At 38.0% G+C, this 13,888-nt stretch overlaps 1 protein-coding gene across 19 annotated transcripts in view; it reads left to right on the top strand.

Moving 5' to 3' along the window:
• The first annotated feature begins 12,133 nt into the window (after positions 1-12,133).
• The window catches only part of LOC139465761 (bromodomain adjacent to zinc finger domain protein 2B-like), a 110,790-nt gene continuing 109,035 nt past the window's right edge, over positions 12,134-13,888 (top strand). For all 19 annotated transcript variants that reach the window (XM_071247648.1, XM_071247642.1, XM_071247647.1 and 16 more), the window contains exon 1: positions 12,134-12,218. The gene's annotated coding sequence lies outside the window, so the exon portion shown is untranslated. The remainder of the gene's footprint in view (positions 12,219-13,888) is intronic.

The raw sequence follows: 13,888 nt of genomic DNA, 5'->3' as shown, positions 1-13,888 counted from the left end.
ACAATCATTCCCGCCAAATAGATGGCGCTGTTGGAGGTGAAGGTGGTCGTATGTCAAAAGTTCAAACGTATGTTCCGTTTAAGCGATTTGTTTCAGTGCTTTGTTCCCTGTCATTTGAGGGTGAGCGGTGAACCCTTATAATGTTATTTATTTATATTTCTTTACGCCGCATAAGTAATTTTGCAGCTTTTCGCTGTTTTATCTAAATAGGTTTCTAAATATGGATTCAGACGCATGGCAAGTCAACAGGGAACGTCTGGTGTGCGTCTAAATTGGGATTTATTACAGTCGAAGTGAACTTTGCCTGGGTTTTAATTTAAGACATTTGCATGATTCATTAATATTTGCTTGTGTTAAAAAGTGTCAACTATAACTGGACTCCAATGCTAGCGTTACAAAACTGTTAATTTTGACTGGGCAAACGTCTACATAAGGGGCTAAAAGCGCATAGGGCTGCGTCGAGACCTGCAATTGCATTTGCGCTAAACATCATCTCTAAAACCTCACTTGATACCGGTTTGTAATTAATTGAATCGTCACCAGTGTTTTAATTGGGGCTAAAGACAGCTTAACACATCGGTCCATCTCCATCCCATGGGATATCTCGGTATGCAAGGCAATGAATCAATATTTGACCTGTACATTCAATACAACTCTCACTATGAACACACGAAACACAAATACATGGTCAAATGCAACAAATGTTAAATTTGGGATAACACATTCTTAGTAAAGTACAAATACTATGAATCTGAATATACTAGAATCTGTACTTTACTAAGAAAGTGTTATCCCAAATATTTCACTTATTAACACTCTCACAAGGTTCGCTGACTTGGTTGATGCATGTCATTGTATCCCAATTGTGTGGATCGCTACTCATGATATCAACCACTAGATTGTCTGGTCCAGACTCGATTATTTACAGACCGCCGTCATATAGCTGGAATATTGCTGAGTGCGGCGTTAAACTACAAACCAACCAACCATCTCAAAGGTTCAAATTGCACTCCACAATATGGTGGCAGTTGTGATCCTTATGTAAATGTTGCTTGATATCAAATGTATAGCTAATGCCTGGTCATGTCCATGGTAAGTAATGAATAAGTTGCAAGTGAATCCGTGGCGTTTGATTGGCTAATCAAGCAATACATGCCAAAAATATTGAAATCAGTTCAGAAAAAACACTTTCTTAAAATCGGCTATCATGTTGTATGACCGGTGAAAACATACACTAAAATCATACAATAATCTCTGCTCAGTTGTAGCCACAGGTATTCAGAACAATCCGAGAAATGTGCAAATCAGATCACCTCATATTTAGAATTAACCCTTGTGGTTAAAGCGTTCACTCCTCACATCGAAGACCCAGGTTCTATTCCCTACATGGGTACAATGTGTGAAGCCGATTTCGGGTGTCCCCTGTCATGATATTGCCGGAATATTGCTAAAAGCGGCATAAACCCATATTCACTTAGTAAGAATGACACATGACAAAGAGTGTGTTACCATCACCAGAGGCTAGCATAATGCAATTTTTATATTTTATATAATTAATACATTTACAATGCAGAGGCATACTCATCTAATAATAATCTATGCATGCTATACATATGAAAATTCCCATATGCCCAAAGATATACAGTGAACACACCATTTGATAACAATACAGTCACCCATTTTGTTGACATTTAACATTTTCCGAATCACAACAGCCAACAGTCATTGCGCCTATGTGAGCGTTCCCATCGCCCACTAAGGTAGACCAGAGAAGACCCGGATGAGAATATGCTTAAGCTTGCGTGGAACCAGTTTAGACTTTAATTCTGTCATCTCATCACAATGACACGAGGCACGTTAACACAGTTCGGCTTCAAACATTACATTTATGTGGATTTAAATCCGTTGAATAACAGAAAAGTTGAGCCGTTTTTTTTCTTGTTTATAACAGTTCGGAGATAGAATGATCACATCGCCCAAACGCAACCACGTGTAAATAGTCCCACATGAATGAAATCTTTCCCAACGCGCGAAACGATGACATTCCGGCGACTTCCTGTGTCGTTGTTTGTAAAGAAAAGCTGATACGAATATCTAAACGAATAGCTTTTTTCATAATACATTTTGTTATATTTTTTTTCAAACGCCGGATATTTGTTTATCATTGAGTAATGGTGAAGCAGGCATAGCTGTTATTTGACGGTCTCGACAATACAGTTTTTCACATCACGTGTGCTTTTGAGTGGCCATGCATCTTCACATTTATAAGAGTCTATCCATACTTATAATGAACTCAAAAACATAACCTTTTTACAGATTTCCATAATTATTCTTTAGACGGAATCGGTTAGTTATTTTTTTTGTAGGGATTAGGGTTTAGAATCAGAGTAACAATATAGTTATTGGTCAGTAAATAAAAAAATATATACCCCCTTTTCTCTACTCATATAACAGAGGTATACATTTTTATTTACTGACCAATAACGAGTTCCCGTGCCACAACCTATTCTGGCCGTAAGATGCGACTTGACGGATCGGGTTATCGTGCAGGCTCGGTGACTTGATCGTTTGTTTGTTTGTTTAACGCGGTCTGTAAATAATCGAGTCTGGACCAGAAAATCCAATGGCTGACATCATGAGCATCGATTGGGATAAGATAACATGCATCAACCAAGTCAGCGAGCCTGACCACCCGATCCCGTTAGTCGCCTCTTCCCAGCAAGCATGGATTGCTGAATGTTTGTTTGTTTGTTGTTTAACGCCGCGCTCAGCAATATTCCAGCTACGTTGTATTTGACGGCGGTATGTAAATAATCGAGTCTCGACCAGACAATCCAGTGATTGACATCATGAATATCGATCCACGCAATTGGGATCGATGACATGCATCAACCAAGTCAGCGAGCCTGACAACTCGATCGCGTTAGTCGCCTCTTACGACAAACATGGTCGCCTTTCTACGGCAAGCATTGGTTGCTGAAGACCTATTCTATCCCGGATCTTCACAGGTCTTTTCTAACCATCTTCACGGGTACGGTGACTTGGTTGATTGCGGACTGCGTGGATCGTTCCGCATAATGTCAATCACTGGATGCCTTGGTATAGATTTGATTGTTAACATTGACAGGCCGGATCCATTTAATTTGAATATTGCTGTGCTGCTTTAAAGGACAAACAAACACACGTGTTAATATTTACATTGTTACTTGAGTGTAGGGAATACATGTAATAGTGATAGCATGCGCCCTGGGGACATTTTGGTGTAATCTAGACAGGATCGTTGACGTATAATATTTAGTGTTTGTCTGTTTGTTTGTTGTTTAACGCCGCACTCAGCAATATTCCTGCTATATTTACGGTCTGTAAATATGACATATATTGACCTCACAGGATATCGACGTCACCTGCTAACACATCTTTAAAAAATAAAATGTTTTAGTCAAGGTATATTAAATCGTTTCGACCCGACACTCTTCTCTATTAAACACACTTCTTCTATTTAATTAAGCAAGGATCATAAAAAAAGATTTTTACGTGTGTGTGTGTGTGTGTGTGTGTGTGTGTGTGTGTGAGAGAGAGAGAGGGGGGGGGGGGGGGGGAGGGTTGATACTGATTTTACGAAATTCGTCAGAATTTTGCATTTCACTTGCTTTCATTCGGGAAATAAATTCCGCGAAAATCAGTGTGACACACACTCGTAATAACCAGAGTGAGTGAGTATGGTTTTACGCCGCTTTTAGCAATATTTCAACAATATCACGGCGGGGGGGCACCAGAAATTGGCTTCACACATTGTACGAAGCCCATTTCTGGTGTTCCCCGTCGTGATATTGCTGGAATATAATAATAACCAGAGTGGCGATTCCAGGTTAGAGTAGGTCCCCAGCAGCCAATGCTTTTCGTAAGAGGCGACCAAATGTATTGGGCTGTTAGGCTCTGTGACTTGGTGGATGCAAGTCATCGTATCCCAATTATGTAGATTGAAGCCCATGATGGTATCACTGGATTGTCTGGTCCCGACTTGATTATTTGCAGACAGACATATAACGTAGTCGGAAAATTGTTGAGCGCGGCGTTAAACAACAGTCAAACAAAAAAATCATGCACTAATCTGTATTTATTAACTCGCATATTTTGTACCACCTGGACAAAAAGGTTTTATTCAAAACACTTCACATTAAGAGAATAACCAATGTCCTGAACGAATAAATGGTGTAATTCCCCCGAGCCTTTAGCCAGGAACATACAACATTCAATAACGAGGGACAAGCGACGTGCATGCGTGCGTGTGACTGCTTGTACTAGTCTGGACTGAGGCCGATTTATAGTGCTAGATACCATGGCGCAGGTTAACATGAATATCCCACTCAGACGCAGTAGCTGACTCCGAGTCCCAGTCCTTGTTTAAGCCCCATAATGCCGAGCGCCAGACAACAGGGTAACAACAAGTACCATTTTTTAACGTGTTTTGGTATGACCCCTGACCTTCCGTCCTCCGGGCGGACGCTCTATCATTCGACCACGGAGGCGGCCCGAGGGACAAGTAATCCACAATTCCGAGTATCGAGGGGGTTATTCTATATACTATTCATAAAATGTAAAGAGAGAACATAAAAAAACAATATGAAATGTCAGCGCTTTAGAGACACTTCACTGAAGACAGCCTGTTGTTCATATTATGCGATGTAGCCAATAGGTGTAAAGCTTAACGTCATGAACAGTGGGTGACGTCATATCGTATTTTTGGTTTGAACATATTTATTTTCTCAAAAGTGTGAAAATGGAGTGGTAAACAAGCGAAGCGCTTATGTTAATACCGCTCCATTACACATCGGACATATTACAATGAATACATAAATGAAGGTTAGATGTAACAAATAAATTGTACATGCCAAGCTAGATGTGTATATATTGTAATGGAACGGCCAAAGACTGGTCGATAAATACTTGTGGACAAATTACTAAAATAAATGGATGCTGCCACCAGTCACAAAATATGACAAAATAAATACCAGAGCTTGGAGACAAGGTTTAGCGAAAATATATCACAACGATCTACAAAGTTACGAATGTCGAAACTAGTGAAATGCAGAAGGATCACACAACGAGTAAGTAAAGTTCAATAAAGGGTTTATTAATTATTCAATGAACTGAAAAATCTTGTACATGGTCTCGAGATCGCGATACCGGCTTTGAATTGTACTGGAAACATCAGTCGCTCGGCATTGTCTGTCACATCGTGGCTCTAGAATCCGGTACTTGTCTGTATCCCTCTCACGATTGATATATATGAACTGTTAAAACAATTAAACTGTACAATAAACTTTGAAACTTGAAAATGTACGAACTTGGCTGCAACCGAAACTGGATCCATGTAATGTAAACAATACATTCCGGAAGTCATGTGACCCAGAATGAATGACAATGAGGCCACACCTCCGAGAGCACTCTGAGTCACCACTGCGCCGGTGTGTGACGTCATCCGGACGTCAACAAGACTTCATCCGGATGTCCACAAAGGTAAAAAATCACTAATCCACGATCAAATACTTAGAGAGCAGACCAAGTATAAATATAAGTCATTTATATTAAAAACTTAGAATGCGAAAAATATAATTTAGCTGTGACATAACCCTGGAACCCTACCTTGCTTGTCAAAGTCAAAATTGCCGCCCCGAAGTTCACCTTGACAGGTCTATTTATAGGTGACGTAAGGTCACATTTTACGCAAACGTGACTCGAGTTGGAATTTACTGTTATACTTGATTCTGTAACTTGGAAAAACACTGCTTAAAGGTATGTCAACCTTATAACATACAACATGAAGCTGGTATCATAGTTCAAATTAGTGTGAAGGCTGGGAGTTGTTCCACTGTCATAAAAGGCTTTAAATGTGATCTTTGCAGTACCTGTTAACCTTGCTAGAACAGGAATTTTTGTTACAATATAATAAATCTATTTGCAGTTTATTTTAAACAATCATTTGACTGAAAATCTGCCAGTTTTAATATAAAGTGTTGAATAGAACCTAATATCAGCATTTGCTCTTCCTTACTCAAATCCGAATTTCCGCATAACACTGTTTGTAAAGAATAACCATGTTGGTAAAAACACATTTAATTCCGAAGAGCATAGTAATTTGTACACACAAAAAAGAAGTGTAGAGCATCTTCGGTATGATATCCACAGTAACAAGTTTTTGTATCAAAGATATATCTATTATACTGATCAGCGTTAAGATCGCTGCAGCCAAGCCTGAGGCGACTGTGAATGATTTGGCATAATCTGCTTCCATAATTTAAATCCCAGTGTATACCATTATCTCCCTTTACGTGAAGCAAAATATCTTATTTTTCGCAACATTTAAACACTGTGACGCATTGTGGCTTCAACTGACCAATCAGCATTGAGAATCGTGAAATGCACATGTACAAATATCGGAAAGTTATTCCATAAAATAAAAATGGGTAATATATATAGAATATTATATGAGTGTTTATGTCATACTATTTTTACGACACGGGTGTCTAAATTCCGGTATTTCCCGAGGGGGTGCGAGGGGTGTCGTAAACATAGTATGGCATAAACGAATATAATGTTCTATTTATTACCGAAGAAGATGTCTTCATACAGAAACGAATTTTAGTGTTTACTTATAAGGACAGCAAGTCGCAACAGCAGTGGAACCACAATTTGTCACAATCTTCAGCTGTTACGTCGTTTCTATAGTGTGCCGTCATTCGGAAACAATACACTGTTGCCTCGTTACCTGATATTACCCTTGGGCATATATGTTTATTTTATGAACCCCGATATGTTTGTCTTCGTATGTTAAAATATGTGCTATTTCAGTGGAGGGCTTTATTACCATTTCCATTGTGTGGGTTATCGTTATCATGTGTTCGTTTGTGTTTGAATACAGCAACGGGTAATGTGTATCATACCACAGAACTTAATTAATTATTTGGTCAGTGTACGAAGATGTTGATGTTTGGAAATCACACGAAGAAAGTTCTTCTGCTTCCTAGGAGAGCAGTTATGTGCAGTATGTTGGTACCCCAAGTATACAAATAACAACAAGTATTGTTTGTTTGTTGTTTAACGCCGCACTCAGCAATATTCCAGCTATATGACAGTCTGTAAATAATCGAGTCTAGACCAGACAATCCAGTGTTTGACATGAAGAGCAACGATCCACACAATTGGGAAACGATGACGTGCTTCAACAAAGTCAGCGAACCTGACCACTCGATCCCGTTAGTCGCCTCTTACGACAAGCATAGTCGCCTTTTACAGCAAGCATAGGTTGCTGAAGACCTACTCCAACCCGGATCTTCAGGTGTCAACAAGAAGATATATATATATATAGTGTATTCATTGAATAATGAGGATTTATTTTTACTAGACTAAAATATAAAATATGATCACCCTGGTACCACCTTTTTCGCTAATGTATGTCAGGATCACAAATATATATATATAAACAGAGTAGAAAAGAAAACAAATCTCATCTTTGAAAATAAAACAAATTCCCGTCACTCATTTCAAAACACCGCACTGCTACAACTGGGCAGGAAGTCCAGCCACTCTGGACCCGACAATCCAGTGACTGACATCATGAACTTGGGATATGATTGGGATACGATGACATGCATCAAGCAATATCCATCTATATATATACTCCAGCGATATATATACATACTCACCATCAAAGGGACCGCGAATACAATACATGTTGGGTAATATATGAAGACTTACTCCTTTTCAATAGATATTACAATGGTTCGATGTACAAACGAACATACTGGAATGTTGAGTGAACCGATACCCATGAACGCATCACATAGATCCATGACTCGAGATGCACCATTTAAACATGTAAAGTCTGGAAATCACGTGCAGCATATCGTGATAAGAATAAAGACACTCTGTGGTAACACTTGGCCGATTGTTAGTTTTGTCATTAATTGGTACACATTTGAAACCTCAACGTACATACTTCTCTATAAGTTTCGTCTTAAACAGACAAAGAAACAAACAAACAAACAAACAAATATATAGAGAGAGTGGCGGAATTCTTGTCACCTTATAGTAGTGCGGCGTTATATATAGTGTTTGACGGGACTTCCTGCTCCACCACCAGTGGCAGCGTTAAATAGGGATGATTGTCACAGCCAACCTAAATTGTCAAAGCTAATCTCGTGTCACCTGCAACACACCTCTCTTCTGACGAGCTTTCAGTGTGAGTAATTAGAAACGATGTGTGACTGCGAGCAGAATGACTACCCAGGGTACCACAGCACGCCTCTGCACCCCACCCCCCGCGCTACAAATGTTCCCCTGTCATTAAGACCCAACGTTGCCGGCTCTAACTACAGACGAGGGTGGCGGTCTCATTGTCCCATATATAAAGAGACAGATGAACGCCGGGCCAATTTAGGGTATTTGAGGAAGAAAGGTCAGGAGAGCAAAATTCACATAAAGAAAATATGCGTACCTGCAGCAATGTGAGTTAATTTACATACATGTATATGTTTTCTATGCATGGTCGACAAAAATAATTAAAAAACGACGAAATATATTTCCTTTCATTTTCTACTTATCATATATATTCCATTACGATGTTATGATCATTGTCGGTTTTGCCGTACTTGATCAATAAATGTTCAACAAACTATTAAATAATCTCTAATTTGGTTTATTTCGTTGTGTTATACTAAAAGAAAATCGTTGTTGTTGAAAAGGTTATTACTAACATCTGTATACAATTAGACGTGAAACACTTTAACACAATAATGCGCATCCCCTATTAGAGTGGATATAGTAACGTATAGCAAAATTCTATGCTTAAAGATACAAATTTCAAAATAAAAAAACCAACTTATTTTCATGTTTATTAAAAAGAACGCTTTTTCACGATACATTAAACAGATGTTGCTCTCAAGACAGGTATTCGGGAGAAATTGTATTGAGCGTAGATGCTGTATCATTTACTTTTCGAAAATGAGGAAGAGCTTGCGCTGTGGTTCAAGTTTTACACTTAAAGATTTTAATATTTGAGACCATGTAATTAACGCCGCTTTAAACACTATTTATGTTGCATGACAGCGTGTCAGATTGATGTGGGGGAAAAGTCCAAAGTGGTGCAGGTCTCACTTTGGTGACACCCACGAGGACAGGTATGGTGCTGACAAACCTAGATTTATACTGAAGGCACACCGTGTGTCGAACCCACGTTCATGGGTTTCTGGCACCCCTAAGGGACGCAACTCTGCACAGCAACTTGTGGCGCCTTAGGCGCCTGGGCAATCCGTGCAGGGTGTAAGGATGTTAATCTATTCATATAAACATTCAGGAATACATTTACCTTTACTCCCAATAAAACCCAGCTATCTGATTGGCCAGTCGCCGTCATGTAAAAACCCATACAAACAGGCCGGCATGTGCGGACTCCATGACATAAAATGACGCCATCTGCTTGCCACGTTATTTTGACCAGGTGGAACCTACTGGGAGACCTGATATTCTAACACAAACTGAGAAAAAAATTTCTGAAAATATTGAACTCGTGAACTCGACCGATTGACAGACTCTCAACATTGTAACTAGTCGGAAAACGAGACGTTATCGCTGTTGATTTAGCATAACCGCGCTAGCGGCATTGGTATAAAAACAAAAATGTACTGTTTGAATTGCTGATTAAACCATGCAGTTTGTACACTAATTTTAGACGGGAACGGTAAACAACACATTCATATGCACATATCAACACTGAAAAGGTACTCAACGCAGAGACACGCAAACCAACATGTTAATGTTCAGTTGATTTACACAAACTTGTTGACAACATCGCGTGTACCGCAGCGTGTGAATGAAAACAGTTGAAGAGCCCATAAAATATCAGTGTATCATCACCACTCGACCTGTGCCGGCTCGAGAACATGTTTGATTGTGTTTATAAGTTTATATTGACAACATATTCCACGACAAGGTGATACATATTTCACGACATTGGACGGTCTTCCGTTAGGAAAGTACTTGCAGATTTGCGGCCAGTCAGAGCACAAATGCACATATCAAATATTATCTTAAACAATATTTTTGCTATCAATAAACAAAATAAAACAATATGTTCAGATATAACTTTATGTTCGGAAACAAGAACTCATTTTTGTTGTATTTGACAGGGTAAACTACAATAGCCTTCACTTAATGAAATTCCACCTATCATTAGCGACAGTTATTGTTGACAGTCGCCTGCCTAGCCGGAACCCCCTCGCGGTTACCGCCTTGTCATTGACCCAGGGGTGACAAACGCGAGATGTCATTGGACGGTGTAATTGTGCGTCTCTTTGTTTGAAGTAATAGTACTTGCCGACAAAGTATTAATGCAAAGTAGCCTATTCATTCAATATTGGAACGTTTACTGAAATTGGTTCATTCGTGTTTAAAGTAATTAATTACACAAGAAACGTTTAATACAATAACATTTCGTTAAAAGAATATTTTATTCTACACGAATATTAAAGTTATAAATATATTGATACAAAATTATTTCTTTTAAAGTCTTTTTCAAAATATAACCTGAATATTGCTGAGTGGGGCGTTAAACAACAAACATCACAAAATAACCTATCTGGCTTTCTAATTTTAATCAACTATGCTTACTAAAGAAATTCGATTTTTAAAAAAGCAAACATTCCAAACTCATGGCGGAGGACTGCGTGTGAAGAGCAGCTTAAACCTACAAAGTGCTTAGTGAGAGAGAAAAAACATACGCGGTGTATTTTAATCAATATATTTCAGGCACATGTTCGACTGTTCTCTGAGAACGACACAAACAAAGATGACGTCATCTTTACTTGTGATGTCATACACCGCTCACAAAAACACGCTCTTATCACCGATGCTCGTAATATCCATGAGCAGACAAGAGTCGTTAAATATCTGCCAGAACTGAAATAGATCGTGTGTTCTGTACCATGCTAGTTCAGACGTATGAATGTTATTTATATGTAACATTAAAATAAACTAAACACTAAGTATATAAATAAAATACAAAGAAATGGTTGTGCAAATCGAGCTCTGCGATTTATTTGACGTCAATACATACAGGATTTTTATAAAAGGATTGTTTGACGTCGATTAACGTGTGCAATAAAAAGAAAACATATAAATATATATAAATAGTTTAGAAAACAACTCATGATATTTTTAACACAATAAAAAATATATATAAATGTTAACGCATTCATGCTAGATCGTTGTTTTAGTTCAAAATTGACATTTGTTATATATCTACACTATCATTAACTTAAACTAAATTCAGTTTGTTACATTATGTTTGTTGAAAGCCTCCAAGATGTATAGGTGGAACGTATTGTCGGTAGTAATATAGATTGCCGGATTAGATTATGACAATTTATGCTAATGCAAACGAGGGGGACAGGTCGTAACAACTCGTCAAATATCAGTTTAGTCTTAACAGAAGTGAATTATTAATATCACTGGGTAAACGAAACTTGCTTGGTTTAGGCTTCCGTTAAGGATGTAACGCACGAATGATTTCACTTTTCTCAACAAAGGAAAAACGAATTAACAATAAACAACCCGACCCCCCTCCAATTTCAACTTAGACCAGCCCCGCACTATGAACTGCAAGCTTGTACGACATGCGGCCTAATTTTCCGTGGAGTCCCTAGTATCTGATACTTGTATGTGTGATCTCGCTTACTCGGTGGAAAATACACTGTAGTCTTTGTCGGAATGGCTAGCCCGGCCTAGCTTGCCACCGCAAGTGTAGGGTGGCACTAGAAAGCTGAAATATCGTAGAAATAGCAGTGAAAACCGCAAATCAAATAATCGTCAAATAAACTAGCAATAAGGTGAGAATCATATCATGTCCCCCAATCACTGCAGAAAGAAATACATTCACTGAACAAAGAAATGTCAAACGCTTGTCCATAATTTCAAAATCCTGACAGTAGATCCTTACATTAATGACAACAAATGTTCAGGAATGATGTCAGATACCAATGAAGCAACAGTGATATTTTTGAGAATGTCCGAATGATCATCTATATCTTCTAGTCTCACAGTAACATTGTTTGCTATGGCTGATGACGTCACGAACTCTGCCTGCCACATGCGCTCAACCTGAAAACCTGTCTCAATCTACTCCATTTTCCTCGGAAAAGAAGAAGCGGATCTCTAATCAGGTTTTTTGGCTTATTTTCTCAGATTTTCTTCTTATATGCCAGTGTGAATGTCACTATAGTCTCCAGAAGCCTCTAGGGGCAGTGAGTGTTCAGTTCCCGGTGTTTTGATGCGTTGTTCAATCATATAAATAGCGTTATCCTCCGCGATTTACTTTGTTCCTCAACCTATGGATTTGCAAGATTCGCTTCGACAGCTTTTGGACGCAAAAAACGGTATCATATTTAACTCGCACTTTGGAAATATTGTCATAGAAGGGTTCCTTAGTTTCCAAGCTTTCATTTGGTGTGTATATTATGGTATTTGAAGGCTATTTCCATCGTATTTTTGAAGAAAACTTCCATCGGCGCTTGTCATCTTTCTTGTGTGAATGTTCGTAGTTATTGACCATTATATTTTCTTCTCGACAACAGCCATTTTATCTCACTCGACATATTCATTTCGCGTTGAGTTAGCTGACAGTGACTTTTACTCGCATTTTCTCTCTTATTTCGTACGTTTGCCGGTTGTAAACAATCATACCACGTGGTAATGTTTTCATTCTGTTGTTTGGTGTTGTGTATTTTGAAATTTCTCAAACGTTTTTAAAACATTTAGTGGGTTTTTTCGCTATCCTCACTGGGGGGTGTCCGAGCTGGATGGGTTATAATGGTGGTTTGTGTAAGTCACAATTTCGCCGGTATGGATATATTTGCATGTTTTCGGTCATATTTTTTTCGTGTATTTTGTGCATACCATTTCATCTCCTGTCATTTCTTACACTTTGCTGCATTGTCAACGCAGGATTTGATAAGGTCTAAAAGCAACATTTGTTAATTTGTGTTAGAGTGTTTTTATCATATAAAAGTATGTGTAAGAGTATGTAGCCCACATCGGTTGGTTAAATGGGAGTGAATTAGAAGAGGGGGTGATTGATTTGATTGTGAAGTATTATATTATTCAATGTAACATGACTTGGATGATGGTGTTCAACTGATTCAAATAAAGTACACCATCTATTAAGAAAATGATTTAACCAAATCAAGGCATAAATATATATCTCTCTCTCTCTATATATATATAAAGAATGAAATGTTGTTTTCTTTTATTGCTGATAATTATTTGTCACCCTGGGTTATGTTGCTGTGTAATCAGCCAAATGGCTCTTAGGATACTTATTATAAATAACAGTGTGTGTACATATGTATATTTATATATATGATAGACAATAAAATATGTTTTAGTAATGAAATGGATGTAAGCATTACTTCATACACTGTAAAAGTATGTTTTCTCTTAATTATTTATCTGCTTCTTGTCATACCATCACTGACTGTTAATCTTTTATTAGGCAAATGGCAGATAGTACATGAATAAATATAAAAAAATATATAAACTAGAGTATAAGGTCTTTCAGGATCATTTATTTTCAAACCATGAAATGAAGTGATTGAAAACTACACTGCAGATTGAGAGTCTGTAGCTATATTCAACAAGTTCTGTTTGGGAAGTGTCATTTTGCACCCTTTTAATGTTATGTCCTTGCTAACCTATCAAACTGTATGTAATGCCATGAGTTAATATTGGGCTTGATATGCCATGACAATTTTCATGAATATATTCCTCCAACTTCCTCTTGTGTTGTTTTGGATAAATAAGTTACTTTTGAGGAATGATAGTCTATATTACTCAA

Source organism: Haliotis cracherodii, unplaced genomic scaffold (genome assembly GCF_022045235.1).
Source record: "Haliotis cracherodii isolate W230 unplaced genomic scaffold, xgHalCrac1.p SCAF_18, whole genome shotgun sequence".
Taxonomy (NCBI): Eukaryota; Metazoa; Mollusca; class Gastropoda; order Lepetellida; family Haliotidae; genus Haliotis; species Haliotis cracherodii.
Note: the sequence above shows the minus strand (reverse complement) of the source record. Positions and strands in the feature narration are given on the sequence as shown.